Genomic DNA, 23,314 nt, shown 5'->3' on the forward strand with positions numbered 1-23,314 from the left:
CAACATCAGCTTGCCCTGAGATTTCAGCTGGCAAACTCAAACTGACCTCTTGGTCACAGCTTTTTCTTTTGTACAGTCTCAAAAAAGCTCGGCCGTTAGACCGAGCCCCCAAAAATATGGTCAACTCATTGACGTTACTCTCCACGGAAGTCTTTAGTAAAAGGCGAAAGACTTGTGCGTTATGAAGAGAAACACGAGCAAGTACGGAAAAGTGCACGGGAGCGGCAGCCTAGGCACGTGAGCCGCGTCACTGTACTCCTGGTGAGCTCTACGGATCCCCGGGGCCACGCCTCTTCGGCCTGACATCGTCCTATTATCGAAGGCCTGGCCGGCCTCAGGCGCAGGACAGAGATTTGCTCCTCCCCCTTCACGACGGTCAGTCGGTGGCACCACCAGGGCCGTATTGCACGTTTGCGACGTCGCCTCTTCTTTTTCTTCAAGCTGAAGCTGCAAGGAACAACACCGCCTGAGGCAAGGCTCGGTGCTCCTCAGCTGCTGAGCCACTGCGTTACTTTATTATTTTTTTACAAGAGAAAGAAAGCGAAGCGTGCACCATTCCCGGCGGCACTGCAGTACCGGGGCGATGCTTGGAGTGAACGGAGCTAGCTCCTTTTTCAACTCCCGCTGCCAAAAATCGGCTTAATATGTTGTCCTCATATAGAGGACATATCAGATATTAAACTGATAAGAACAGATACTACACTTGATCTTAGCCAAAAGGCCGAGAAGCGATAACTCCAAAGTGTTGCTTGACCGCAGCACCTTCCTGGCACGGCGTGCACTTGTGTCGGTTCCCTTTGTCCCAAACGCCTAGATGGCCGGCTCCCTTTGCAGCTCCGCCCTCTGACACGCACCTGTAGCAGGCTCACCTGAGGAAATGGTTGAAGTGGAAATGAAATAACAAAAGGGAAAGGAAAGAACTGAAGAACAAGACACAGACAGCAACATCAGCTTGCCCTGAGATTTCAGTGGGCAAACTCAGACTGACCTCTCGGTCACAGCTTTTTCTTTTGCACAGTCTCAAAAAAGCTCGGCCGTTAGACCGAGCCCCCAAAAATATGGTCAACTCATTGACGTTACTCTCCACGGAAGTCTTTAGTAAAAGGCGAAAGACTTGTGCGTTATGAAGAGAAACACGAGCAAGTACGGAAAAGTGCACGGGAGCGGCAGCCTAGGCACGTGAGCCGCGTCACTGTACTCCTGGTGAGCTCTACGGATCCCCGGGGCCACGCCTCTTCGGCCTGACATCGTCATATTATCGAAGGCCTGGCCGGCCTCAGGCGCAGGACAGAGATTTGCTCCTCCCCCTTCACGACGGTCAGTCGGTGGCACCACCAGGGCCGTATTGCACGTTTGTGACGTCGCCTCTTCTTTTTCTTCAAGCTGAAGCTGCAAGGAACAACACCGCCTGAGGCAAGGCTCGGTGCTCCTCAGTTGCTGAGCCACTGCGTTACTTTATTATTTTTTTACAAGAGAAAGAAAGCGAAGCGTGCACCATTCCCGGCGGCACTGCAGTACCGGGGCGATGCTTGGAGTGAACGGAGCTAGCTCCTTTTTCAACTCCCGCTGCCAAAAATCGGCTTAATATGTTGTCCTCATATAGAGGACATATCAGATATTAAACTGATAAGAACAGATACTACACTTGATCTTAGCCAAAAGGCCGAGAAGCGATAACTCCAAAGTGTTGCTTGACCGCAGCACCTTCCTGGCACGGCGTGCACTTGTGTCGGTTCCCTTTGTCCCAAACGCCTAGATGGCCGGCTCCCTTTGCAGCTCCGCCCTCTGACACGCACCTGTAGCAGGCTCACCTGAGGAAATGGTTGAAGTGGAAATGAAATAACAAAAGGGAAAGGAAAGAACTGAAGAACAAGACACAGACAGCAACATCAGCTTGCCCTGAGATTTCAGTGGGCAAACTCAGACTGACCTCTCGGTCACAGCTTTTTCTTTTGCACAGTCTCAAAAAAGCTCGGCCGTTAGACCGAGCCCCCAAAAATATGGTCAACTCATTGACGTTACTCTCCACGGAAGTCTTTAGTAAAAGGCGAAAGACTTGTGCGTTATGAAGAGAAACACGAGCAAGTACGGAAAAGTGCACGGGAGCGGCAGCCTAGGCACGTGAGCCGCGTCACTGTACTCCTGGTGAGCTCTACGGATCCCCGGGGCCACGCCTCTTCGGCCTGACATCGTCCTATTATCGAAGGCCTGGCCGGCCTCAGGCGCAGGACAGAGATTTGCTCCTCCCCCTTCACGACGGTCAGTCGGTGGCACCACCAGGGCCGTATTGCACGTTTGTGACGTCGCCTCTTCTTTTTCTTCAAGCTGAAGCTGCAAGGAACAACACCGCCTGAGGCAAGGCTCGGTGCTCCTCAGCTGCTGAGCCACTGCGTTACTTTATTATTTTTTTACAAGAGAAAGAAAGCGAAGCGTGCACCATTCCCGGCGGCACTGCAGTACCGGGGCGATGCTTGGAGTGAACGGAGCTAGCTCCTTTTTCAACTCCCGCTGCCAAAAATCGGCTTAATATGTTGTCCTCATATAGAGGACATATCAGATATTAAACTGATAAGAACAGATACTACACTTGATCTTAGCCAAAAGGCCGAGAAGCGATAACTCCAAAGTGTTGCTTGACCGCAGCACCTTCCTGGCACGGCGTGCACTTGTGTCGGTTCCCTTTGTCCCAAACGCCTAGATGGCCGGCTCCCTTTGCAGCTCCGCCCTCTGACACGCACCTGTAGCAGGCTCACCTGAGGAAATGGTTGAAGTGGAAATGAAATAACAAAAGGGAAAGGAAAGAACTGAAGAACAAGACACAGACAGCAACATCAGCTTGCCCTGAGATTTCAGTGGGCAAACTCAGACTGACCTCTTGGTCACAGCTTTTTCTTTTGTACAGTCTCAAAAAAGCTCGGCCGTTAGACCGAGCCCCCAAAAATATGGTCAACTCATTGACGTTACTCTCCACGGAAGTCTTTAGTAAAAGGCGAAAGACTTGTGCGTTATGAAGAGAAACACGAGCAAGTATGGAAAAGAGCACGGGAGCGGCAGCCTAGGCACGTGAGCCGCGTCACTGTACTCCTGGTGAGCTCTACGGATCCCCGGGGCCACGCCTCTTCGGGCCTGACATCGTCCTATTATCGAAGGCCTGGCCGGCCTCAGGCGCAGGACAGAGATTTGCTCCTCCCCCTTCACGACGGCCAGTCGGTGGCACCACCAGGGCCGTATTACACGTTTGTGACGTCGCCTCTTCTTTTTCTTCAAGCTGAAGCTGCAAGGAACAACACCGCCTGAGGCAAGGCTCGGCGCTCCTCAGCTGCTGAGCCACTGCGTTATTGTATTATTTTTTTACAAGAGAAAGAAAGCGAAGCGTGCACCATTCCCGGCGGCACTGCAGTACCGGGGCGATGCTTGGAGTGAACGGAGCTAGCTCCTTTTTCAACTCCCGCTGCCAAAAATCGGCTTAATATGTTGTCCTCATATAGAGGACATATCAGATATTAAACTGATAAGAACAGATACTACACTTGATCTTAGCCAAAAGGCCGAGAAGCGATAACTCCAAAGTGTTGCTCGACCGCAGCACCTTCCTGGCACGGCGTGCACTTGTGTGGGTTGCCTTTGTCCCAAACGCCTAGATGGCCGGCTCCCTTTGCACCTCCGCCCTCTGACACGCACCTGTAGCAGGCTCACCTGAGGAAATGGTTGAAGTGGAAATGAAATAACAAAAAGGAAAGGAAAGAACTGAAGAACAAGACACAGACAGCAACATCGCAACATCAGCTTGCCCTGAGATTTCAGTGGGCAAACTCAGACTGACCTCTTGGTCACAGCTTTTTCTTTTGTACAGTCTCAAAAAAGCTCGGCCGTTAGACCGAGCCCCCAAAAATATGGTCAACTCATTGACGTTACTCTCCACGGAAGTCTTTAGTAAAAGGCGAAAGACTTGTGCGTTATGAAGAGAAACACGAGCAAGTACGGAAAAGTGCACGGGAGCGGCAGCCTAGGCACGTGAGCCGCGTCACTGTACTCCTGGTGAGCTCTACGGATCCCCGGGGCCACGCCTCTTCGGCCTGACATCGTCCTATTATCGAAGGCCTGGCCGGCCTCAGGCGCAGGACAGAGATTTGCTCCTCCCCCTTCACGACGGTCAGTCGGTGGCACCACCAGGGCCGTATTGCACGTTTGCGACGTCGCCTCTTCTTTTTCTTCAAGCTGAAGCTGCAAGGAACAACACCGCCTGAGGCAAGGCTCGGTGCTCCTCAGCTGCTGAGCCACTGCGTTACTTTATTATTTTTTTACAAGAGAAAGAAAGCGAAGCGTGCACCATTCCCGGCGGCACTGCAGTACCGGGGCGATGCTTGGAGTGAACGGAGCTAGCTCCTTTTTCAACTCCCGCTGCCAAAAATCGGCTTAATATGTTGTCCTCATATAGAGGACATATCAGATATTAAACTGATAAGAACAGATACTACACTTGATCTTAGCCAAAAGGCCGAGAAGCGATAACTCCAAAGTGTTGCTTGACCGCAGCACCTTCCTGGCACGGCGTGCACTTGTGTCGGTTCCCTTTGTCCCAAACGCCTAGATGGCCGGCTCCCTTTGCAGCTCCGCCCTCTGACACGCACCTGTAGCAGGCTCACCTGAGGAAATGGTTGAAGTGGAAATGAAATAACAAAAGGGAAAGGAAAGAACTGAAGAACAAGACACAGACAGCAACATCAGCTTGCCCTGAGATTTCAGTGGGCAAACTCAGACTGACCTCTCGGTCACAGCTTTTTCTTTTGCACAGTCTCAAAAAAGCTCGGCCGTTAGACCGAGCCCCCAAAAATATGGTCAACTCATTGACGTTACTCTCCACGGAAGTCTTTAGTAAAAGGCGAAAGACTTGTGCGTTATGAAGAGAAACACGAGCAAGTACGGAAAAGTGCACGGGAGCGGCAGCCTAGCCACGTGAGCCGCGTCACTGTACTCCTGGTGAGCTCTACGGATCCCCGGGGCCACGCCTCTTCGGCCTGACATCGTCCTATTATCGAAGGCCTGGCCGGCCTCAGGCGCAGGACAGAGATTTGCTCCTCCCCCTTCACGACGGCCAGTCGGTGGCACCACCAGGGCCGTATTGCACGTTTGTGACGTCGCCTCTTCTTTTTCTTCAAGCTGAAGCTGCAAGGAACAACACCGCCTGAGGCAAGGCTCGGTGCTCCTCAGCTGCTGAGCCACTGCGTTACTTTATTATTTTTTTACAAGAGAAAGAAAGCGAAGCGTGCACCATTCCCGGCGGCACTGCAGTACCGGGGCGATGCTTGGAGTGAACGGAGCTAGCTCCTTTTTCAACTCCCGCTGCCAAAAATCGGCTTAATATGTTGTCCTCATATAGAGGACATATCAGATATTAAACTGATAAGAACAGATACTACACTTGATCTTAGCCAAAAGGCCGAGAAGCGGTAACTCCAAAGTGTTGCTTGACCGCAGCACCTTCCTGGCACGGCGTGCACTTGTGTCGGTTCCCTTTGTCCCAAACGCCTAGATGGCCGGCTCCCTTTGCAGCTCCGCCCTCTGACACGCACCTGTAGCAGGCTCACCTGAGGAAATGGTTGAAGTGGAAATGAAATAACAAAAGGGAAAGGAAAGAACTGAAGAACAAGACACAGACAGCAACATCAGCTTGCCCTGAGATTTCAGTGGGCAAACTCAGACTGACCTCTCGGTCACAGCTTTTTCTTTTGCACAGTCTCAAAAAAGCTCGGCCGTTAGACCGAGCCCCCAAAAATATGGTCAACTCATTGACGTTACTCTCCACGGAAGTCTTTAGTAAAAGGCGAAAGACTTGTGCGTTATGAAGAGAAACACGAGCAAGTACGGAAAAGTGCACGGGAGCGGCAGCCTAGGCACGTGAGCCGCGTCACTGTACTCCTGGTGAGCTCTACGGATCCCCGGGGCCACGCCTCTTCGGCCTGACATCGTCCTATTATCGAAGGCCTGGCCGGCCTCAGGCGCAGGACAGAGATTTGCTCCTCCCCCTTCACGACGGTCAGTCGGTGGCACCACCAGGGCCGTATTGCACGTTTGTGACGTCGCCTCTTCTTTTTCTTCAAGCTGAAGCTGCAAGGAACAACACCGCCTGAGGCATGGCTCGGTGCTCCTCAGCTGCTGAGCCACTGCGTTACTTTATTATTTTTTTACAAGAGAAAGAAAGCGAAGCGTGCACCATTCCCGGCGGCACTGCAGTACCGGGGCGATGCTTGGAGTGAACGGAGCTAGCTCCTTTTTCAACTCCCGCTGCCAAAAATCGGCTTAATATGTTGTCCTCATATAGAGGACATATCAGATATTAAACTGATAAGAACAGATACTACACTTGATCTTAGCCAAAAGGCCGAGAAGCGATAACTCCAAAGTGTTGCTTGACCGCAGCACCTTCCTGGCACGGCGTGCACTTGTGTCAGTTCCCTTTGTCCCAAACGCCTAGATGGCCGGCTCCCTTTGCAGCTCCGCCCTCTGACACGCACCTGTAGCAGGCTCACCTGAGGAAATGGTTGAAGTGGAAATGAAATAACAAAAGGGAAAGGAAAGAACTGAAGAACAAGACACAGACAGCAACATCAGCTTGCCCTGAGATTTCAGTGGGCAAACTCAGACTGACCTCTCGGTCACAGCTTTTTCTTTTGCACAGTCTCAAAAAAGCTCGGCCGTTAGACCGAGCCCCCAAAAATATGGTCAACTCATTGACGTTACTCTCCACGGAAGTCTTTAGTAAAAGGCGAAAGACTTGTGCGTTATGAAGAGAAACACGAGCAAGTACGGAAAAGTGCACGGGAGCGGCAGCCTAGGCACGTGAGCCGCGTCACTGTACTCCTAGTGAGCTCTACGGATCCCCGGGGCCACGCCTCTTCGGCCTGACATCGTCCTATTATCGAAGGCCTGGCCGGCCTCAGGCGCAGGACAGAGATTTGCTCCTCCCCCTTCACGACGGTCAGTCGGTGGCACCACCAGGGCCGTATTGCACGTTTGCGACGTCGCCTCTTCTTTTTCTTCAAGCTGAAGCTGCAAGGAACAACACCGCCTGAGGCAAGGCTCGGTGCTCCTCAGCTGCTGAGCCACTGCGTTACTTTATTATTTTTTTACAAGAGAAAGAAAGCGAAGCGTGCACCATTCCCGGCGGCACTGCAGTACCGGGGCGATGCTTGGAGTGAACGGAGCTAGCTCCTTTTTCAACTCCCGCTGCCAAAAATCGGCTTAATATGTTGTCCTCATATAGAGGACATATCAGATATTAAACTGATAAGAACAGATACTACACTTGATCTTAGCCAAAAGGCCGAGAAGCGATAACTCCAAAGTGTTGCTCGACCGCAGCACCTTCCTGGCACGGCGTGCACTTGTGTGGGTTGCCTTTGTCCCAAACGCCTAGATGGCCGGCTCCCTTTGCACCTCCGCCCTCTGACACGCACCTGTAGCAGGCTCACCTGAGGAAATGGTTGAAGTGGAAATGAAATAACAAAAAGGAAAGGAAAGAACTGAAGAACAAGACACAGACAGCAACATCGCAACATCAGCTTGCCCTGAGATTTCAGTGGGCAAACTCAGACTGACCTCTTGGTCACAGCTTTTTCTTTTGTACAGTCTCAAAAAAGCTCGGCCGTTAGACCGAGCCCCCAAAAATATGGTCAACTCATTGACGTTACTCTCCACGGAAGTCTTTAGTAAAAGGCGAAAGACTTGTGCGTTATGAAGAGAAACACGAGCAAGTATGGAAAAGAGCACGGGAGCGGCAGCCTAGGCACGTGAGCCGCGTCACTGTACTCCTGGTGAGCTCTACGGATCCCCGGGGCCACGCCTCTTCGGCCTGACATCGTCCTATTATCGAAGGCCTGGCCGGCCTCAGGCGCAGGACAGAGATTTGCTCCTCCCCCTTCACGACGGCCAGTCGGTGGCACCACCAGGGCCGTATTACACGTTTGTGACGTCGCCTCTTCTTTTTCTTCAAGCTGAAGCTGCAAGGAACAACACCGCCTGAGGCAAGGCTCGGCGCTCCTCAGCTGCTGAGCCACTGCGTTATTGTATTATTTTTTTACAAGAGAAAGAAAGCGAAGCGTGCACCATTCCCGGCGGCACTGCAGTACCGGGGCGATGCTTGGAGTGAACGGAGCTAGCTCCTTTTTCAACTCCCGCTGCCAAAAATCGGCTTAATATGTTGTCCTCATATAGAGGACATATCAGATATTAAACTGATAAGAACAGATACTACACTTGATCTTAGCCAAAAGGCCGAGAAGCGATAACTCCAAAGTGTTGCTTGACCGCAGCACCTTCCTGGCACGGCGTGCACTTGTGTCGGTTCCCTTTGTCCCAAACGCCTAGATGGCCGGCTCCCTTTGCAGCTCCGCCCTCTGACACGCACCTGTAGCAGGCTCACCTGAGGAAATGGTTGAAGTGGAAATGAAATAACAAAAGGGAAAGGAAAGAACTGAAGAACAAGACACAGACAGCAACATCGCAACATCAGCTTGCCCTGAGATTTCAGTGGGCAAACTCAGACTGACCTCTTGGTCACAGCTTTTTCTTTTGTACAGTCTCAAAAAAGCTCGGCCGTTAGACCGAGCCCCCAAAAATATGGTCAACTCATTGACGTTACTCTCCACGGAAGTCTTTAGTAAAAGGCGAAAGACTTGTGCGTTATGAAGAGAAACACGAGCAAGTATGGAAAAGAGCACGGGAGCGGCAGCCTAGGCACGTGAGCCGCGTCACTGTACTCCTGGTGAGCTCTACGGATCCCCGGGGCCACGCCTCTTCGGCCTGACATCGTCCTATTATCGAAGGCCTGGCCGGCCTCAGGCGCAGGACAGAGATTTGCTCCTCCCCCTTCACGACGGCCAGTCGGTGGCACCACCAGGGCCGTATTACACGTTTGTGACGTCGCCTCTTCTTTTTCTTCAAGCTGAAGCTGCAAGGAACAACACCGCCTGAGGCAAGGCTCGGCGCTCCTCAGCTGCTGAGCCACTGCGTTATTGTATTATTTTTTTACAAGAGAAAGAAAGCGAAGCGTGCACCATTCCCGGCGGCACTGCAGTACCGGGGCGATGCTTGGAGTGAACGGAGCTAGCTCCTTTTTCAACTCCCGCTGCCAAAAATCGGCTTAATATGTTGTCCTCATATAGAGGACATATCAGATATTAAACTGATAAGAACAGATACTACACTTGATCTTAGCCAAAAGGCCGAGAAGCGATAACTCCAAAGTGTTGCTTGACCGCAGCACCTTCCTGGCACGGCGTGCACTTGTGTCGGTTCCCTTTGTCCCAAACGCCTAGATGGCCGGCTCCCTTTGCAGCTCCGCCCTCTGACACGCACCTGTAGCAGGCTCACCTGAGGAAATGGTTGAAGTGGAAATGAAATAACAAAAGGGAAAGGAAAGAACTGAAGAACAAGACACAGACAGCAACATCAGCTTGCCCTGAGATTTCAGTGGGCAAACTCAGACTGACCTCTCGGTCACAGCTTTTTCTTTTGCACAGTCTCAAAAAAGCTCGGCCGTTAGACCGAGCCCCCAAAAATATGGTCAACTCATTGACGTTACTCTCCACGGAAGTCTTTAGTAAAAGGCGAAAGACTTGTGCGTTATGAAGAGAAACACGAGCAAGTACGGAAAAGTGCACGGGAACGGCAGCCTAGGCACGTGAGCCGCGTCACTGTACTCCTGGTGAGCTCTACGGATCCCCGGGGCCACGCCTCTTCGGCCTGACATCGTCCTATTATCGAAGGCCTGGCCGGCCTCAGGCGCAGGACAGAGATTTGCTCCTCCCCCTTCACGACGGTCAGTCGGTGGCACCACCAGGGCCGTATTGCACGTTTGTGACGTCGCCTCTTCTTTTTCTTCAAGCTGAAGCTGCAAGGAACAACACCGCCTGAGGCAAGGCTCGGTGCTCCTCAGCTGCTGAGCCACTGCGTTACTTTATTATTTTTTTACAAGAGAAAGAAAGCGAAGCGTGCACCATTCCCGGCGGCACTGCAGTACCGGGGCGATGCTTGGAGTGAACGGAGCTAGCTCCTTTTTCAACTCCCGCTGCCAAAAATCGGCTTAATATGTTGTCCTCATATAGAGGACATATCAGATATTAAACTGATAAGAACAGATACTACACTTGATCTTAGCCAAAAGGCCGAGAAGCGATAACTCCAAAGTGTTGCTCGACCGCAGCACCTTCCTGGCACGGCGTGCACTTGTGTGGGTTGCCTTTGTCCCAAACGCCTAGATGGCCGGCTCCCTTTGCACCTCCGCCCTCTGACACGCACCTGTAGCAGGCTCACCTGAGGAAATGGTTGAAGTGGAAATGAAATAACAAAAAGGAAAGGAAAGAACTGAAGAACAAGACACAGACAGCAACATCGCAACATCAGCTTGCCCTGAGATTTCAGTGGGCAAACTCAGACTGACCTCTTGGTCACAGCTTTTTCTTTTGTACAGTCTCAAAAAAGCTCGGCCGTTAGACCGAGCCCCCAAAAATATGGTCAACTCATTGACGTTACTCTCCACGGAAGTCTTTAGTAAAAGGCGAAAGACTTGTGCGTTATGAAGAGAAACACGAGCAAGTATGGAAAAGAGCACGGGAGCGGCAGCCTAGGCACGTGAGCCGCGTCACTGTACTCCTGGTGAGCTCTACGGATCCCCGGGGCCACGCCTCTTCGGCCTGACATCGTCCTATTATCGAAGGCCTGGCCGGCCTCAGGCGCAGGACAGAGATTTGCTCCTCCCCCTTCACGACGGCCAGTCGGTGGCACCACCAGGGCCGTATTACACGTTTGTGACGTCGCCTCTTCTTTTTCTTCAAGCTGAAGCTGCAAGGAACAACACCGCCTGAGGCAAGGCTCGGCGCTCCTCAGCTGCTGAGCCACTGCGTTATTGTATTATTTTTTTACAAGAGAAAGAAAGCGAAGCGTGCACCATTCCCGGCGGCACTGCAGTACCGGGGCGATGCTTGGAGTGAACGGAGCTAGCTCCTTTTTCAACTCCCGCTGCCAAAAATCGGCTTAATATGTTGTCCTCATATAGAGGACATATCAGATATTAAACTGATAAGAACAGATACTACACTTGATCTTAGCCAAAAGGCCGAGAAGCGATAACTCCAAAGTGTTGCTCGACCGCAGCACCTTCCTGGCACGGCGTGCACTTGTGTGGGTTGCCTTTGTCCCAAACGCCTAGATGGCCGGCTCCCTTTGCACCTCCGCCTTCTGACACGCACCTGTAGCAGGCTCACCTGAGGAAATGGTTGAAGTGGAAATGAAATAACAAAAAGGAAAGGAAAGAACTGAAGAACAAGACACAGACAGCAACATCGCAACATCAGCTTGCCCTGAGATTTCAGTGGGCAAACTCAGACTGACCTCTTGGTCACAGCTTTTTCTTTTGTACAGTCTCAAAAAAGCTCGGCCGTTAGACCGAGCCCCCAAAAATATGGTCAACTCATTGACGTTACTCTCCACGGAAGTCTTTAGTAAAAGGCGAAAGACTTGTGCGTTATGAAGAGAAACACGAGCAAGTATGGAAAAGAGCACGGGAGCGGCAGCCTAGGCACGTGAGCCGCGTCACTGTACTCCTGGTGAGCTCTACGGATCCCCGGGGCCACGCCTCTTCGGCCTGACATCGTCCTATTATCGAAGGCCTGGCCGGCCTCAGGCGCAGGACAGAGATTTGCTCCTCCCCCTTCACGACGGCCAGTCGGTGGCACCACCAGGGCCGTATTACACGTTTGTGACGTCGCCTCTTCTTTTTCTTCAAGCTGAACCTGCAAGGAACAACACCGCCTGAGGCAAGGCTCGGCGCTCCTCAGCTGCTGAGCCACTGCGTTATTTTATTATTTTTTTACAAGAGAAAGAAAGCGAAGCGTGCACCATTCCCGGCGGCACTGCAGTACCGGGGCGATGCTTGGAGTGAACGGAGCTAGCTCCTTTTTCAACTCCCGCTGCCAAAAATCGGCTTAATATGTTGTCCTCATATAGAGGACATATCAGATATTAAACTGATAAGAACAGATACTACACTTGATCTTAGCCAAAAGGCCGAGAAGCGATAACTCCAAAGTGTTGCTTGACCGCAGCACCTTCCTGGCACGGCGTGCACTTGTGTCGGTTCCCTTTGTCCCAAACGCCTAGATGGCCGGCTCCCTTTGCAGCTCCGCCCTCTGACACGCACCTGTAGCAGGCTCACCTGAGGAAATGGTTGAAGTGGAAATGAAATAACAAAAGGGAAAGGAAAGAACTGAAGAACAAGACACAGACAGCAACATCGCAACATCAGCTTGCCCTGAGATTTCAGTGGGCAAACTCAGACTGACCTCTTGGTCACAGCTTTTTCTTTTGTACAGTCTCAAAAAAGCTCGGCCGTTAGACCGAGCCCCCAAAAATATGGTCAACTCATTGACGTTACTCTCCACGGAAGTCTTTAGTAAAAGGCGAAAGACTTGTGCGTTATGAAGAGAAACACGAGCAAGTATGGAAAAGAGCACGGGAGCGGCAGCCTAGGCACGTGAGCCGCGTCACTGTACTCCTGGTGAGCTCTACGGATCCCCGGGGCCACGCCTCTTCGGCCTGACATCGTCCTATTATCGAAGGCCTGGCCGGCCTCAGGCGCAGGACAGAGATTTGCTCCTCCCCCTTCACGACGGCCAGTCGGTGGCACCACCAGGGCCGTATTACACGTTTGTGACGTCGCCTCTTCTTTTTCTTCAAGCTGAAGCTGCAAGGAACAACACCGCCTGAGGCAAGGCTCGGCGCTCCTCAGCTGCTGAGCCACTGCGTTATTGTATTATTTTTTTACAAGAGAAAGAAAGCGAAGCGTGCACCATTCCCGGCGGCACTGCAGTACCGGGGCGATGCTTGGAGTGAACGGAGCTAGCTCCTTTTTCAACTCCCGCTGCCAAAAATCGGCTTAATATGTTGTCCTCATATAGAGGACATATCAGATATTAAACTGATAAGAACAGATACTACACTTGATCTTAGCCAAAAGGCCGAGAAGCGATAACTCCAAAGTGTTGCTTGACCGCAGCACCTTCCTGGCACGGCGTGCACTTGTGTCGGTTCCCTTTGTCCCAAACGCCTAGATGGCCGGCTCCCTTTGCAGCTCCGCCCTCTGACACGCACCTGTAGCAGGCTCACCTGAGGAAATGGTTGAAGTGGAAATGAAATAACAAAAGGGAAAGGAAAGAACTGAAGAACAAGACACAGACAGCAACATCAGCTTGCCCTGAGATTTCAGTGGGCAAACTCAGACTGACCTCTCGGTCACAGCTTTTTCTTTTGCACAGTCTCAAAAAAGCTCGGCCGTTAGACCGAGCCCCCAAAAATATGGTCAACTCATTGACGTTACTCTCCACGGAAGTCTTTAGTAAAAGGCGAAAGACTTGTGCGTTATGAAGAGAAACACGAGCAAGTACGGAAAAGTGCACGGGAGCGGCAGCCTAGGCACGTGAGCCGCGTCACTGTACTCCTGGTGAGCTCTACGGATCCCCGGGGCCACGCCTCTTCGGCCTGACATCGTCCTATTATCGAAGGCCTGGCCGGCCTCAGGCGCAGGACAGAGATTTGCTCCTCCCCCTTCACGACGGTCAGTCGGTGGCACCACCAGGGCCGTATTGCACGTTTGTGACGTCGCCTCTTCTTTTTCTTCAAGCTGAAGCTGCAAGGAACAACACCGCCTGAGGCATGGCTCGGTGCTCCTCAGCTGCTGAGCCACTGCGTTACTTTATTATTTTTTTACAAGAGAAAGAAAGCGAAGCGTGCACCATTCCCGGCGGCACTGCAGTACCGGGGCGATGCTTGGAGTGAACGGAGCTAGCTCCTTTTTCAACTCCCGCTGCCAAAAATCGGCTTAATATGTTGTCCTCATATAGAGGACATATCAGATATTAAACTGATAAGAACAGATACTACACTTGATCTTAGCCAAAAGGCCGAGAAGCGATAACTCCAAAGTGTTGCTTGACCGCAGCACCTTCCTGGCACGGCGTGCACTTGTGTCAGTTCCCTTTGTCCCAAACGCCTAGATGGCCGGCTCCCTTTGCAGCTCCGCCCTCTGACACGCACCTGTAGCAGGCTCACCTGAGGAAATGGTTGAAGTGGAAATGAAATAACAAAAGGGAAAGGAAAGAACTGAAGAACAAGACACAGACAGCAACATCAGCTTGCCCTGAGATTTCAGTGGGCAAACTCAGACTGACCTCTCGGTCACAGCTTTTTCTTTTGCACAGTCTCAAAAAAGCTCGGCCGTTAGACCGAGCCCCCAAAAATATGGTCAACTCATTGACGTTACTCTCCACGGAAGTCTTTAGTAAAAGGCGAAAGACTTGTGCGTTATGAAGAGAAACACGAGCAAGTACGGAAAAGTGCACGGGAGCGGCAGCCTAGGCACGTGAGCCGCGTCACTGTACTCCTAGTGAGCTCTACGGATCCCCGGGGCCACGCCTCTTCGGCCTGACATCGTCCTATTATCGAAGGCCTGGCCGGCCTCAGGCGCAGGACAGAGATTTGCTCCTCCCCCTTCACGACGGTCAGTCGGTGGCACCACCAGGGCCGTATTGCACGTTTGCGACGTCGCCTCTTCTTTTTCTTCAAGCTGAAGCTGCAAGGAACAACACCGCCTGAGGCAAGGCTCGGTGCTCCTCAGCTGCTGAGCCACTGCGTTACTTTATTATTTTTTTACAAGAGAAAGAAAGCGAAGCGTGCACCATTCCCGGCGGCACTGCAGTACCGGGGCGATGCTTGGAGTGAACGGAGCTAGCTCCTTTTTCAACTCCCGCTGCCAAAAATCGGCTTAATATGTTGTCCTCATATAGAGGACATATCAGATATTAAACTGATAAGAACAGATACTACACTTGATCTTAGCCAAAAGGCCGAGAAGCGATAACTCCAAAGTGTTGCTCGACCGCAGCACCTTCCTGGCACGGCGTGCACTTGTGTGGGTTGCCTTTGTCCCAAACGCCTAGATGGCCGGCTCCCTTTGCACCTCCGCCCTCTGACACGCACCTGTAGCAGGCTCACCTGAGGAAATGGTTGAAGTGGAAATGAAATAACAAAAAGGAAAGGAAAGAACTGAAGAACAAGACACAGACAGCAACATCGCAACATCAGCTTGCCCTGAGATTTCAGTGGGCAAACTCAGACTGACCTCTTGGTCACAGCTTTTTCTTTTGTACAGTCTCAAAAAAGCTCGGCCGTTAGACCGAGCCCCCAAAAATATGGTCAACTCATTGACGTTACTCTCCACGGAAGTCTTTAGTAAAAGGCGAAAGACTTGTGCGTTATGAAGAGAAACACGAGCAAGTATGGAAAAGAGCACGGGAGCGGCAGCCTAGGCACGTGAGCCGCGTCACTGTACTCCTGGTGAGCTCTACGGATCCCCGGGGCCACGCCTCTTCGGCCTGACATCGTCCTATTATCGAAGGCCTGGCCGGCCTCAGGCGCAGGACAGAGATTTGCTCCTCCCCCTTCACGACGGCCAGTCGGTGGCACCACCAGGGCCGTATTACACGTTTGTGACGTCGCCTCTTCTTTTTCTTCAAGCTGAAGCTGCAAGGAACAACACCGCCTGAGGCAAGGCTCGGCGCTCCTCAGCTGCTGAGCCACTGCGTTATTGTATTATTTTTTTACAAGAGAAAGAAAGCGAAGCGTGCACCATTCCCGGCGGCACTGCAGTACCGGGGCGATGCTTGGAGTGAACGGAGCTAGCTCCTTTTTCAACTCCCGCTGCCAAAAATCGGCTTAATATGTTGTCCTCATATAGAGGACATATCAGATATTAAACTGATAAGAACAGATACTACACTTGATCTTAGCCAAAAGGCCGAGAAGCGATAACTCCAAAGTGTTGCTCGACCGCAGCACCTTCCTGGCACGGCGTGCACTTGTGTGGGTTGCCTTTGTCCCAAACGCCTAGATGGCCGGCTCCCTTTGCACCTCCGCCCTCTGACACGCACCTGTAGCAGGCTCACCTGAGGAAATGGTTGAAGTGGAAATGAAATAACAAAAAGGAAAGGAAAGAACTGAAGAACAAGACACAGACAGCAACATCGCAACATCAGCTTGCCCTGAGATTTCAGTGGGCAAACTCAGACTGACCTCTTGGTCACAGCTTTTTCTTTTGTACAGTCTCAAAAAAGCTCGGCCGTTAGACCGAGCCCCCAAAAATATGGTCAACTCATTGACGTTACTCTCCACGGAAGTCTTTAGTAAAAGGCGAAAGACTTGTGCGTTATGAAGAGAAACACGAGCAAGTACGGAAAAGAGCACGGGAGCGGCAGCCTAGGCACGTGAGCCGCGTCACTGTACTCCTGGTGAGCTCTACGGATCCCCGGGGCCACGCCTCTTCGGCCTGACATCGTCCTATTATCGAAGGCCTGGCCGGCCTCAGGCGCAGGACAGAGATTTGCTCCTCCCCCTTCACGACGGCCAGTCGGTGGCACCACCAGGGCCGTATTACACGTTTGTGACGTCGCCTCTTCTTTTTCTTCAAGCTGAAGCTGCAAGGAACAACACCGCCTGAGGCAAGGCTCGGCGCTCCTCAGCTGCTGAGCCACTGCGTTATTGTATTATTTTTTTACAAGAGAAAGAAAGCGAAGCGTGCACCATTCCCGGCGGCACTGCAGTACCGGGGCGATGCTTGGAGTGAACGGAGCTAGCTCCTTTTTCAACTCCCGCTGCCAAAAATCGGCTTAATATGTTGTCCTCATATAGAGGACATATCAGATATTAAACTGATAAGAACAGATACTACACTTGATCTTAGCCAAAAGGCCGAGAAGCGATAACTCCAAAGTGTTGCTTGACCGCAGCACCTTCCTGGCACGGCGTGCACTTGTGTCGGTTCCCTTTGTCCCAAACGCCTAGATGGCCGGCTCCCTTTGCAGCTCCGCCCTCTGACACGCACCTGTAGCAGGCTCACCTGAGGAAATGGTTGAAGTGGAAATGAAATAACAAAAGGGAAAGGAAAGAACTGAAGAACAAGACACAGACAGCAACATCAGCTTGCCCTGAGATTTCAGTGGGCAAACTCAGACTGACCTCTCGGTCACAGCTTTTTCTTTTGCACAGTCTCAAAAAAGCTCGGCCGTTAGACCGAGCCCCCAAAAATATGGTCAACTCATTGACGTTACTCTCCACGGAAGTCTTTAGTAAAAGGCGAAAGACTTGTGCGTTATGAAGAGAAACACGAGCAAGTACGGAAAAGTGCACGGGAGCGGCAGCCTAGGCACGTGAGCCGCGTCACTGTACTCCTGGTGAGCTCTACGGATCCCCGGGGCCACGCCTCTTCGGCCTGACATCGTCCTATTATCGAAGGCCTGGCCGGCCTCAGGCGCAGGACAGAGATTTGCTCCTCCCCCTTCACGACGGTCAGTCGGTGGCACCACCAGGGCCGTATTGCACGTTTGTGACGTCGCCTCTTCTTTTTCTTCAAGCTGAAGCTGCAAGGAACAACACCGCCTGAGGCAAGGCTCGGTGCTCCTCAGCTGCTGAGCCACTGCGTTACTTTATTATTTTTTTACAAGAGAAAGAAAGCGAAGCGTGCACCATTCCCGGCGGCACTGCAGTACCGGGGCGATGCTTGGAGTGAACGGAGCTAGCTCCTTTTTCAACTCCCGCTGCCAAAAATCGGCTTAATATGTTGTCCTCATATAGAGGACATATCAGATATTAAACTGATAAGAACAGATACTACACTTGATCTTAGCCAAAAGGCCGAGAAGCGATAACTCCAAAGTGTTGCTTGACCGCAGCACCTTCCTGGCACGGCGTGCACTTGTGTCGGTTCCCTTTGTCCCAAACGCCTAGATGGCCGGCTCCCTTTGCAGCTCCGCCCTCTGACACGCACCTGTAGCAGGCTCACCTGAGGAAATGGTTGAAGTGGAAATGAAATAACAAAAGGGAAAGGAAAGAACTGAAGAACAAGACACAGACAGCAACATCAGCTTGCCCTGAGATTTCAGTGGGCAAACTCAGACTGACCTCTCGGTCACAGCTTTTTCTTTTGCACAGTCTCAAAAAAGCTCGGCCGTTAGACCGAGCCCCCAAAAATATGGTCAACTCATTGACGTTACTCTCCACGGAAGTCTTTAGTAAAAGGCGAAAGACTTGTGCGTTATGAAGAGAAACACGAGCAAGTACGGAAAAGTGCACGGGAGCGGCAGCCTAGGCACGTGAGCCGCGTCACTGTACTCCTGGTGAGCTCTACGGATCCCCGGGGCCACGCCTCTTCGGCCTGACATCGTCCTATTATCGAAGGCCTGGCCGGCCTCAGGCGCAGGACAGAGATTTGCTCCTCCCCCTTCACGACGGTCAGTCGGTGGCACCACCAGGGCCGTATTGCACGTTTGTGACGTCGCCTCTTCTTTTTCTTCAAGCTGAAGCTGCAAGGAACAACACCGCCTGAGGCAAGGCTCGGTGCTCCTCAGCTGCTGAGCCACTGCGTTACTTTATTATTTTTTTACAAGAGAAAGAAAGCGAAGCGTGCACCATTCCCGGCGGCACTGCAGTACCGGGGCGATGCTTGGAGTGAACGGAGCTAGCTCCTTTTTCAACTCCCGCTGCCAAAAATCGGCTTAATATGTTGTCCTCATATAGAGGACATATCAGATATTAAACTGATAAGAACAGATACTACACTTGATCTTAGCCAAAAGGCCGAGAAGCGATAACTCCAAAGTGTTGCTCGACCGCAGCACCTTCCTGGCACGGCGTGCACTTGTGTCGGTTCCCTTTGTCCCAAACGCCTAGATGGCCGGCTCCCTTTGCACCTCCGCCCTCTGACACGCACCTGTAGCAGGCTCACCTGAGGAAATGGTTGAAGTGGAAATGAAATAACAAAAAGGAAAGGAAAGAACTGAAGAACAAGACACAGACAGCAACATCGCAACATCAGCTTGCCCTGAGATTTCAGTGGGCAAACTCAGACTGACCTCTTGGTCACAGCTTTTTCTTTTGTACAGTCTCAAAAAAGCTCGGCCGTTAGACCGAGCCCCCAAAAATATGGTCAACTCATTGACGTTACTCTCCACGGAAGTCTTTAGTAAAAGGCGAAAGACTTGTGCGTTATGAAGAGAAACACGAGCAAGTATGGAAAAGAGCACGGGAGCGGCAGCCTAGGCACGTGAGCCGCGTCACTGTACTCCTGGTGAGCTCTACGGATCCCCGGGGCCACGCCTCTTCGGCCTGACATCGTCCTATTATCGAAGGCCTGGCCGGCCTCAGGCGCAGGACAGAGATTTGCTCCTCCCCCTTCACGACGGCCAGTCGGTGGCACCACCAGGGCCGTATTACACGTTTGTGACGTCGCCTCTTCTTTTTCTTCAAGCTGAAGCTGCAAGGAACAACACCGCCTGAGGCAAGGCTCGGCGCTCCTCAGCTGCTGAGCCACTGCGTTATTGTATTATTTTTTTACAAGAGAAAGAAAGCGAAGCGTGCACCATTCCCGGCGGCACTGCAGTACCGGGGCGATGCTTGGAGTGAACGGAGCTAGCTCCTTTTTCAACTCCCGCTGCCAAAAATCGGCTTAATATGTTGTCCTCATATAGAGGACATATCAGATATTAAACTGATAAGAACAGATACTACACTTGATCTTAGCCAAAAGGCCGAGAAGCGATAACTCCAAAGTGTTGCTCGACCGCAGCACCTTCCTGGCACGGCGTGCACTTGTGTGGGTTGCCTTTGTCCCAAACGCCTAGATGGCCGGCTCCCTTTGCACCTCCGCCTTCTGACACGCACCTGTAGCAGGCTCACCTGAGGAAATGGTTGAAGTGGAAATGAAATAACAAAAAGGAAAGGAAAGAACTGAAGAACAAGACACAGACAGCAACATCGCAACATCAGCTTGCCCTGAGATTTCAGTGGGCAAACTCAGACTGACCTCTTGGTCACAGCTTTTTCTTTTGTACAGTCTCAAAAAAGCTCGGCCGTTAGACCGAGCCCCCAAAAATATGGTCAACTCATTGACGTTACTCTCCACGGAAGTCTTTAGTAAAAGGCGAAAGACTTGTGCGTTATGAAGAGAAACACGAGCAAGTATGGAAAAGAGCACGGGAGCGGCAGCCTAGGCACGTGAGCCGCGTCACTGTACTCCTGGTGAGCTCTACGGATCCCCGGGGCCACGCCTCTTCGGCCTGACATCGTCCTATTATCGAAGGCCTGGCCGGCCTCAGGCGCAGGACAGAGATTTGCTCCTCCCCCTTCACGACGGCCAGTCGGTGGCACCACCAGGGCCGTATTACACGTTTGTGACGTCGCCTCTTCTTTTTCTTCAAGCTGAACCTGCAAGGAACAACACCGCCTGAGGCAAGGCTCGGCGCTCCTCAGCTGCTGAGCCACTGCGTTATTTTATTATTTTTTTACAAGAGAAAGAAAGCGAAGCGTGCACCATTCCCGGCGGCACTGCAGTACCGGGGCGATGCTTGGAGTGAACGGAGCTAGCTCCTTTTTCAACTCCCGCTGCCAAAAATCGGCTTAATATGTTGTCCTCATATAGAGGACATATCAGATATTAAACTGATAAGAACAGATACTACACTTGATCTTAGCCAAAAGGCCGAGAAGCGATAACTCCAAAGTGTTGCTTGACCGCAGCACCTTCCTGGCACGGCGTGCACTTGTGTCGGTTCCCTTTGTCCCAAACGCCTAGATGGCCGGCTCCCTTTGCAGCTCCGCCCTCTGACACGCACCTGTAGCAGGCTCACCTGAGGAAATGGTTGAAGTGGAAATGAAATAACAAAAGGGAAAGGAAAGAACTGAAGAACAAGACACAGACAGCAACATCGCAACATCAGCTTGCCCTGAGATTTCAGTGGGCAAACTCAGACTGACCTCTTGGTCACAGCTTTTTCTTTTGTACAGTCTCAAAAAAGCTCGGCCGTTAGACCGAGCCCCCAAAAATATGGTCAACTCATTGACGTTACTCTCCACGGAAGTCTTTAGTAAAAGGCGAAAGACTTGTGCGTTATGAAGAGAAACACGAGCAAGTATGGAAAAGAGCACGGGAGCGGCAGCCTAGGCACGTGAGCCGCGTCACTGTACTCCTGGTGAGCTCTACGGATCCCCGGGGCCACGCCTCTTCGGCCTGACATCGTCCTATTATCGAAGGCCTGGCCGGCCTCAGGCGCAGGACAGAGATTTGCTCCTCCCCCTTCACGACGGCCAGTCGGTGGCACCACCAGGGCCGTATTACACGTTTGTGACGTCGCCTCTTCTTTTTCTTCAAGCTGAAGCTGCAAGGAACAACACCGCCTGAGGCAAGGCTCGGCGCTCCTCAGCTGCTGAGCCACTGCGTTATTGTATTATTTTTTTACAAGAGAAAGAAAGCGAAGCGTGCACCATTCCCGGCGGCACTGCAGTACCGGGGCGATGCTTGGAGTGAACGGAGCTAGCTCCTTTTTCAACTCCCGCTGCCAAAAATCGGCTTAATATGTTGTCCTCATATAGAGGACATATCAGATATTAAACTGATAAGAACAGATACTACACTTGATCTTAGCCAAAAGGCCGAGAAGCGATAACTCCAAAGTGTTGCTTGACCGCAGCACCTTCCTGGCACGGCGTGCACTTGTGTCGGTTCCCTTTGTCCCAAACGCCTAGATGGCCGGCTCCCTTTGCAGCTCCGCCCTCTGACACGCACCTGTAGCAGGCTCACCTGAGGAAATGGTTGAAGTGGAAATGAAATAACAAAAGGGAAAGGAAAGAACTGAAGAACAAGACACAGACAGCAACATCAGCTTGCCCTGAGATTTCAGTGGGCAAACTCAGACTGACCTCTCGGTCACAGCTTTTTCTTTTGCACAGTCTCAAAAAAGCTCGGCCGTTAGACCGAGCCCCCAAAAATATGGTCAACTCATTGACGTTACTCTCCACGGAAGTCTTTAGTAAAAGGCGAAAGACTTGTGCGTTATGAAGAGAAACACGAGCAAGTACGGAAAAGTGCACGGGAGCGGCAGCCTAGGCACGTGAGCCGCGTCACTGTACTCCTGGTGAGCTCTACGGATCCCCGGGGCCACGCCTCTTCGGCCTGACATCGTCCTATTATCGAAGGCCTGGCCGGCCTCAGGCGCAGGACAGAGATTTGCTCCTCCCCCTTCACGACGGTCAGTCGGTGGCACCACCAGGGCCGTATTGCACGTTTGTGACGTCGCCTCTTCTTTTTCTTCAAGCTGAAGCTGCAAGGAACAACACCGCCTGAGGCAAGGCTCGGTGCTCCTCAGCTGCTGAGCCACTGCGTTACTTTATTATTTTTTTACAAGAGAAAGAAAGCGAAGCGTGCACCATTCCCGGCGGCACTGCAGTACCGGGGCGATGCTTGGAGTGAACGGAGCTAGCTCCTTTTTCAACTCCCGCTGCCAAAAATCGGCTTAATATGTTGTCCTCATATAGAGGACATATCAGATATTAAACTGATAAGAACAGATTTTTTTTTTTTTTTTTTTTTTCGAAAAGATTTATTGATACTGGATCATTGGATCATCACAACATAAGCTTCCAATATTAACATTACAATTTTACAACTTACATATCACTATTACATGCAACAATTTAATAAATTAGTGACCTTAAAACCTGTTTTTCAAACAATTGTAAATGGTAAAAAGGATAAAAATCAACATTTCCTTGTGTAAAAGGCTTATGTTCCAGTGTGAGTGACTGCGTTCAATGTCCATGTTCAGTAAAAAGGAGTGCATTAAATAAAATGTGTCCAATTCCCTCGTTGTACAGAAGCGGGGTGAGTCCCTACCAAGGATGACTCATTCCGCCGCCCCAAACAGTAGCTCTCTCGGGTTCCTGTCCCAGTGCTCAGAGGGGATCCCCCCCTGCTGCTCCTTCCCACCAGCCTCGCCCGGAGAGCCAGGCCGTTGCTGCTTTGACCTTTCTGTGTGTTGCTCCGGCTCCTTCGTCCGAATGGGCACAGAGGCGATGCTTCTTTGTGGCTGTATCCTAGGCCTACCGCCTGCAGCACCGGCCAGTTGGACCATTGCTGCGGCCATCTGGAGTACAGCCACGGGGGTATCTGCTTGTGCTTTCTTACCAGCAAGTTCCTGGAGGTCCACATAGCGTCTTTGCTGGCGGTCAGGGCGAGCCACTGCTTGGCAAAGTATTTTCCTTTCAGGTTAACCCTCTGGCTCACCCCATACAGCACTAGCTGTGCTGTTAGGACCTCCCTTGCTGGTAAGTACGGGAATTGCAAGGAGCCGGCCATTGCCCACTGGTCTACGGCAGCGCTGCACTCCCAGAAGAGATGCCTCACCGACTCAGGTGCACCGCAACCTTGTCGGGG

At 51.8% G+C, this 23,314-nt stretch overlaps 48 non-coding genes across 48 annotated transcripts; all 48 read right to left on the reverse strand.

Moving 5' to 3' along the window:
- Positions 1-85: 85 nt before the first annotated feature.
- Positions 86-201, reverse strand: LOC133437431 (U5 spliceosomal RNA). Its single transcript, XR_009780874.1, has one exon. It is a non-coding gene; the product is annotated as a U5 spliceosomal RNA (small nuclear RNA).
- A 341-nt stretch (positions 202-542) lies between these two features.
- On the reverse strand, positions 543-733 carry LOC133437270 (U2 spliceosomal RNA). Its single transcript, XR_009780732.1, has one exon. It is a non-coding gene; the product is annotated as a U2 spliceosomal RNA (small nuclear RNA).
- Positions 734-1,027: 294 nt separating this feature from the next.
- Positions 1,028-1,143, reverse strand: LOC133437432 (U5 spliceosomal RNA). Its single transcript, XR_009780875.1, has one exon. It is a non-coding gene; the product is annotated as a U5 spliceosomal RNA (small nuclear RNA).
- Positions 1,144-1,484: 341 nt separating this feature from the next.
- Positions 1,485-1,675, reverse strand: LOC133437271 (U2 spliceosomal RNA). Its single transcript, XR_009780733.1, has one exon. It is a non-coding gene; the product is annotated as a U2 spliceosomal RNA (small nuclear RNA).
- Positions 1,676-1,969: 294 nt separating this feature from the next.
- LOC133437433 (U5 spliceosomal RNA) lies at positions 1,970-2,085 on the reverse strand. Its single transcript, XR_009780876.1, has one exon. It is a non-coding gene; the product is annotated as a U5 spliceosomal RNA (small nuclear RNA).
- Positions 2,086-2,426: 341 nt separating this feature from the next.
- On the reverse strand, positions 2,427-2,617 carry LOC133437272 (U2 spliceosomal RNA). The gene has a single exon (XR_009780734.1). It is a non-coding gene; the product is annotated as a U2 spliceosomal RNA (small nuclear RNA).
- A 294-nt stretch (positions 2,618-2,911) lies between these two features.
- On the reverse strand, positions 2,912-3,027 carry LOC133437434 (U5 spliceosomal RNA). The gene has a single exon (XR_009780877.1). It is a non-coding gene; the product is annotated as a U5 spliceosomal RNA (small nuclear RNA).
- A 342-nt stretch (positions 3,028-3,369) lies between these two features.
- On the reverse strand, positions 3,370-3,560 carry LOC133437273 (U2 spliceosomal RNA). The gene has a single exon (XR_009780735.1). It is a non-coding gene; the product is annotated as a U2 spliceosomal RNA (small nuclear RNA).
- A 302-nt stretch (positions 3,561-3,862) lies between these two features.
- Positions 3,863-3,978, reverse strand: LOC133437435 (U5 spliceosomal RNA). Its single transcript, XR_009780878.1, has one exon. It is a non-coding gene; the product is annotated as a U5 spliceosomal RNA (small nuclear RNA).
- A 341-nt stretch (positions 3,979-4,319) lies between these two features.
- Positions 4,320-4,510, reverse strand: LOC133437274 (U2 spliceosomal RNA). Its single transcript, XR_009780736.1, has one exon. It is a non-coding gene; the product is annotated as a U2 spliceosomal RNA (small nuclear RNA).
- Positions 4,511-4,804: 294 nt separating this feature from the next.
- LOC133437436 (U5 spliceosomal RNA) lies at positions 4,805-4,920 on the reverse strand. Its single transcript, XR_009780879.1, has one exon. It is a non-coding gene; the product is annotated as a U5 spliceosomal RNA (small nuclear RNA).
- A 341-nt stretch (positions 4,921-5,261) lies between these two features.
- On the reverse strand, positions 5,262-5,452 carry LOC133437299 (U2 spliceosomal RNA). Its single transcript, XR_009780760.1, has one exon. It is a non-coding gene; the product is annotated as a U2 spliceosomal RNA (small nuclear RNA).
- Positions 5,453-5,746: 294 nt separating this feature from the next.
- On the reverse strand, positions 5,747-5,862 carry LOC133437438 (U5 spliceosomal RNA). The gene has a single exon (XR_009780881.1). It is a non-coding gene; the product is annotated as a U5 spliceosomal RNA (small nuclear RNA).
- A 341-nt stretch (positions 5,863-6,203) lies between these two features.
- Positions 6,204-6,394, reverse strand: LOC133437276 (U2 spliceosomal RNA). Its single transcript, XR_009780738.1, has one exon. It is a non-coding gene; the product is annotated as a U2 spliceosomal RNA (small nuclear RNA).
- A 294-nt stretch (positions 6,395-6,688) lies between these two features.
- On the reverse strand, positions 6,689-6,804 carry LOC133437439 (U5 spliceosomal RNA). The gene has a single exon (XR_009780882.1). It is a non-coding gene; the product is annotated as a U5 spliceosomal RNA (small nuclear RNA).
- Positions 6,805-7,145: 341 nt separating this feature from the next.
- On the reverse strand, positions 7,146-7,336 carry LOC133437277 (U2 spliceosomal RNA). The gene has a single exon (XR_009780739.1). It is a non-coding gene; the product is annotated as a U2 spliceosomal RNA (small nuclear RNA).
- A 302-nt stretch (positions 7,337-7,638) lies between these two features.
- On the reverse strand, positions 7,639-7,754 carry LOC133437441 (U5 spliceosomal RNA). The gene has a single exon (XR_009780883.1). It is a non-coding gene; the product is annotated as a U5 spliceosomal RNA (small nuclear RNA).
- A 341-nt stretch (positions 7,755-8,095) lies between these two features.
- On the reverse strand, positions 8,096-8,286 carry LOC133437278 (U2 spliceosomal RNA). The gene has a single exon (XR_009780740.1). It is a non-coding gene; the product is annotated as a U2 spliceosomal RNA (small nuclear RNA).
- A 302-nt stretch (positions 8,287-8,588) lies between these two features.
- Positions 8,589-8,704, reverse strand: LOC133437442 (U5 spliceosomal RNA). The gene has a single exon (XR_009780884.1). It is a non-coding gene; the product is annotated as a U5 spliceosomal RNA (small nuclear RNA).
- Positions 8,705-9,045: 341 nt separating this feature from the next.
- On the reverse strand, positions 9,046-9,236 carry LOC133437279 (U2 spliceosomal RNA). Its single transcript, XR_009780741.1, has one exon. It is a non-coding gene; the product is annotated as a U2 spliceosomal RNA (small nuclear RNA).
- Positions 9,237-9,530: 294 nt separating this feature from the next.
- On the reverse strand, positions 9,531-9,646 carry LOC133437443 (U5 spliceosomal RNA). Its single transcript, XR_009780885.1, has one exon. It is a non-coding gene; the product is annotated as a U5 spliceosomal RNA (small nuclear RNA).
- A 341-nt stretch (positions 9,647-9,987) lies between these two features.
- On the reverse strand, positions 9,988-10,178 carry LOC133437280 (U2 spliceosomal RNA). The gene has a single exon (XR_009780742.1). It is a non-coding gene; the product is annotated as a U2 spliceosomal RNA (small nuclear RNA).
- A 302-nt stretch (positions 10,179-10,480) lies between these two features.
- On the reverse strand, positions 10,481-10,596 carry LOC133437444 (U5 spliceosomal RNA). Its single transcript, XR_009780886.1, has one exon. It is a non-coding gene; the product is annotated as a U5 spliceosomal RNA (small nuclear RNA).
- Positions 10,597-10,937: 341 nt separating this feature from the next.
- On the reverse strand, positions 10,938-11,128 carry LOC133437281 (U2 spliceosomal RNA). The gene has a single exon (XR_009780743.1). It is a non-coding gene; the product is annotated as a U2 spliceosomal RNA (small nuclear RNA).
- A 302-nt stretch (positions 11,129-11,430) lies between these two features.
- On the reverse strand, positions 11,431-11,546 carry LOC133437445 (U5 spliceosomal RNA). The gene has a single exon (XR_009780887.1). It is a non-coding gene; the product is annotated as a U5 spliceosomal RNA (small nuclear RNA).
- Positions 11,547-11,887: 341 nt separating this feature from the next.
- LOC133437282 (U2 spliceosomal RNA) lies at positions 11,888-12,078 on the reverse strand. Its single transcript, XR_009780744.1, has one exon. It is a non-coding gene; the product is annotated as a U2 spliceosomal RNA (small nuclear RNA).
- A 302-nt stretch (positions 12,079-12,380) lies between these two features.
- LOC133437446 (U5 spliceosomal RNA) lies at positions 12,381-12,496 on the reverse strand. The gene has a single exon (XR_009780889.1). It is a non-coding gene; the product is annotated as a U5 spliceosomal RNA (small nuclear RNA).
- Positions 12,497-12,837: 341 nt separating this feature from the next.
- LOC133437283 (U2 spliceosomal RNA) lies at positions 12,838-13,028 on the reverse strand. The gene has a single exon (XR_009780745.1). It is a non-coding gene; the product is annotated as a U2 spliceosomal RNA (small nuclear RNA).
- Positions 13,029-13,322: 294 nt separating this feature from the next.
- On the reverse strand, positions 13,323-13,438 carry LOC133437447 (U5 spliceosomal RNA). Its single transcript, XR_009780890.1, has one exon. It is a non-coding gene; the product is annotated as a U5 spliceosomal RNA (small nuclear RNA).
- Positions 13,439-13,779: 341 nt separating this feature from the next.
- On the reverse strand, positions 13,780-13,970 carry LOC133437284 (U2 spliceosomal RNA). Its single transcript, XR_009780746.1, has one exon. It is a non-coding gene; the product is annotated as a U2 spliceosomal RNA (small nuclear RNA).
- A 294-nt stretch (positions 13,971-14,264) lies between these two features.
- On the reverse strand, positions 14,265-14,380 carry LOC133437448 (U5 spliceosomal RNA). Its single transcript, XR_009780891.1, has one exon. It is a non-coding gene; the product is annotated as a U5 spliceosomal RNA (small nuclear RNA).
- A 341-nt stretch (positions 14,381-14,721) lies between these two features.
- LOC133437285 (U2 spliceosomal RNA) lies at positions 14,722-14,912 on the reverse strand. Its single transcript, XR_009780747.1, has one exon. It is a non-coding gene; the product is annotated as a U2 spliceosomal RNA (small nuclear RNA).
- Positions 14,913-15,214: 302 nt separating this feature from the next.
- LOC133437450 (U5 spliceosomal RNA) lies at positions 15,215-15,330 on the reverse strand. The gene has a single exon (XR_009780893.1). It is a non-coding gene; the product is annotated as a U5 spliceosomal RNA (small nuclear RNA).
- A 341-nt stretch (positions 15,331-15,671) lies between these two features.
- LOC133437287 (U2 spliceosomal RNA) lies at positions 15,672-15,862 on the reverse strand. Its single transcript, XR_009780749.1, has one exon. It is a non-coding gene; the product is annotated as a U2 spliceosomal RNA (small nuclear RNA).
- Positions 15,863-16,164: 302 nt separating this feature from the next.
- LOC133437452 (U5 spliceosomal RNA) lies at positions 16,165-16,280 on the reverse strand. Its single transcript, XR_009780894.1, has one exon. It is a non-coding gene; the product is annotated as a U5 spliceosomal RNA (small nuclear RNA).
- A 341-nt stretch (positions 16,281-16,621) lies between these two features.
- Positions 16,622-16,812, reverse strand: LOC133437288 (U2 spliceosomal RNA). The gene has a single exon (XR_009780750.1). It is a non-coding gene; the product is annotated as a U2 spliceosomal RNA (small nuclear RNA).
- A 294-nt stretch (positions 16,813-17,106) lies between these two features.
- LOC133437453 (U5 spliceosomal RNA) lies at positions 17,107-17,222 on the reverse strand. Its single transcript, XR_009780895.1, has one exon. It is a non-coding gene; the product is annotated as a U5 spliceosomal RNA (small nuclear RNA).
- A 341-nt stretch (positions 17,223-17,563) lies between these two features.
- Positions 17,564-17,754, reverse strand: LOC133437289 (U2 spliceosomal RNA). The gene has a single exon (XR_009780751.1). It is a non-coding gene; the product is annotated as a U2 spliceosomal RNA (small nuclear RNA).
- Positions 17,755-18,048: 294 nt separating this feature from the next.
- On the reverse strand, positions 18,049-18,164 carry LOC133437454 (U5 spliceosomal RNA). The gene has a single exon (XR_009780896.1). It is a non-coding gene; the product is annotated as a U5 spliceosomal RNA (small nuclear RNA).
- A 341-nt stretch (positions 18,165-18,505) lies between these two features.
- Positions 18,506-18,696, reverse strand: LOC133437290 (U2 spliceosomal RNA). Its single transcript, XR_009780752.1, has one exon. It is a non-coding gene; the product is annotated as a U2 spliceosomal RNA (small nuclear RNA).
- Positions 18,697-18,998: 302 nt separating this feature from the next.
- LOC133437455 (U5 spliceosomal RNA) lies at positions 18,999-19,114 on the reverse strand. Its single transcript, XR_009780897.1, has one exon. It is a non-coding gene; the product is annotated as a U5 spliceosomal RNA (small nuclear RNA).
- A 341-nt stretch (positions 19,115-19,455) lies between these two features.
- LOC133437291 (U2 spliceosomal RNA) lies at positions 19,456-19,646 on the reverse strand. Its single transcript, XR_009780753.1, has one exon. It is a non-coding gene; the product is annotated as a U2 spliceosomal RNA (small nuclear RNA).
- A 302-nt stretch (positions 19,647-19,948) lies between these two features.
- On the reverse strand, positions 19,949-20,064 carry LOC133437456 (U5 spliceosomal RNA). Its single transcript, XR_009780898.1, has one exon. It is a non-coding gene; the product is annotated as a U5 spliceosomal RNA (small nuclear RNA).
- A 341-nt stretch (positions 20,065-20,405) lies between these two features.
- LOC133437292 (U2 spliceosomal RNA) lies at positions 20,406-20,596 on the reverse strand. The gene has a single exon (XR_009780754.1). It is a non-coding gene; the product is annotated as a U2 spliceosomal RNA (small nuclear RNA).
- Positions 20,597-20,898: 302 nt separating this feature from the next.
- Positions 20,899-21,014, reverse strand: LOC133437457 (U5 spliceosomal RNA). The gene has a single exon (XR_009780899.1). It is a non-coding gene; the product is annotated as a U5 spliceosomal RNA (small nuclear RNA).
- Positions 21,015-21,355: 341 nt separating this feature from the next.
- LOC133437294 (U2 spliceosomal RNA) lies at positions 21,356-21,546 on the reverse strand. The gene has a single exon (XR_009780755.1). It is a non-coding gene; the product is annotated as a U2 spliceosomal RNA (small nuclear RNA).
- A 294-nt stretch (positions 21,547-21,840) lies between these two features.
- Positions 21,841-21,956, reverse strand: LOC133437458 (U5 spliceosomal RNA). The gene has a single exon (XR_009780900.1). It is a non-coding gene; the product is annotated as a U5 spliceosomal RNA (small nuclear RNA).
- A 341-nt stretch (positions 21,957-22,297) lies between these two features.
- Positions 22,298-22,483, reverse strand: LOC133437311 (U2 spliceosomal RNA). Its single transcript, XR_009780767.1, has one exon. It is a non-coding gene; the product is annotated as a U2 spliceosomal RNA (small nuclear RNA).
- Between the last annotated feature and the right edge of the window lie 831 nt (positions 22,484-23,314).

This window comes from Cololabis saira, unplaced genomic scaffold (assembly GCF_033807715.1).
Source record: "Cololabis saira isolate AMF1-May2022 unplaced genomic scaffold, fColSai1.1 scf082, whole genome shotgun sequence".
Classification (NCBI taxonomy): Eukaryota; Metazoa; Chordata; class Actinopteri; order Beloniformes; family Belonidae; genus Cololabis; species Cololabis saira.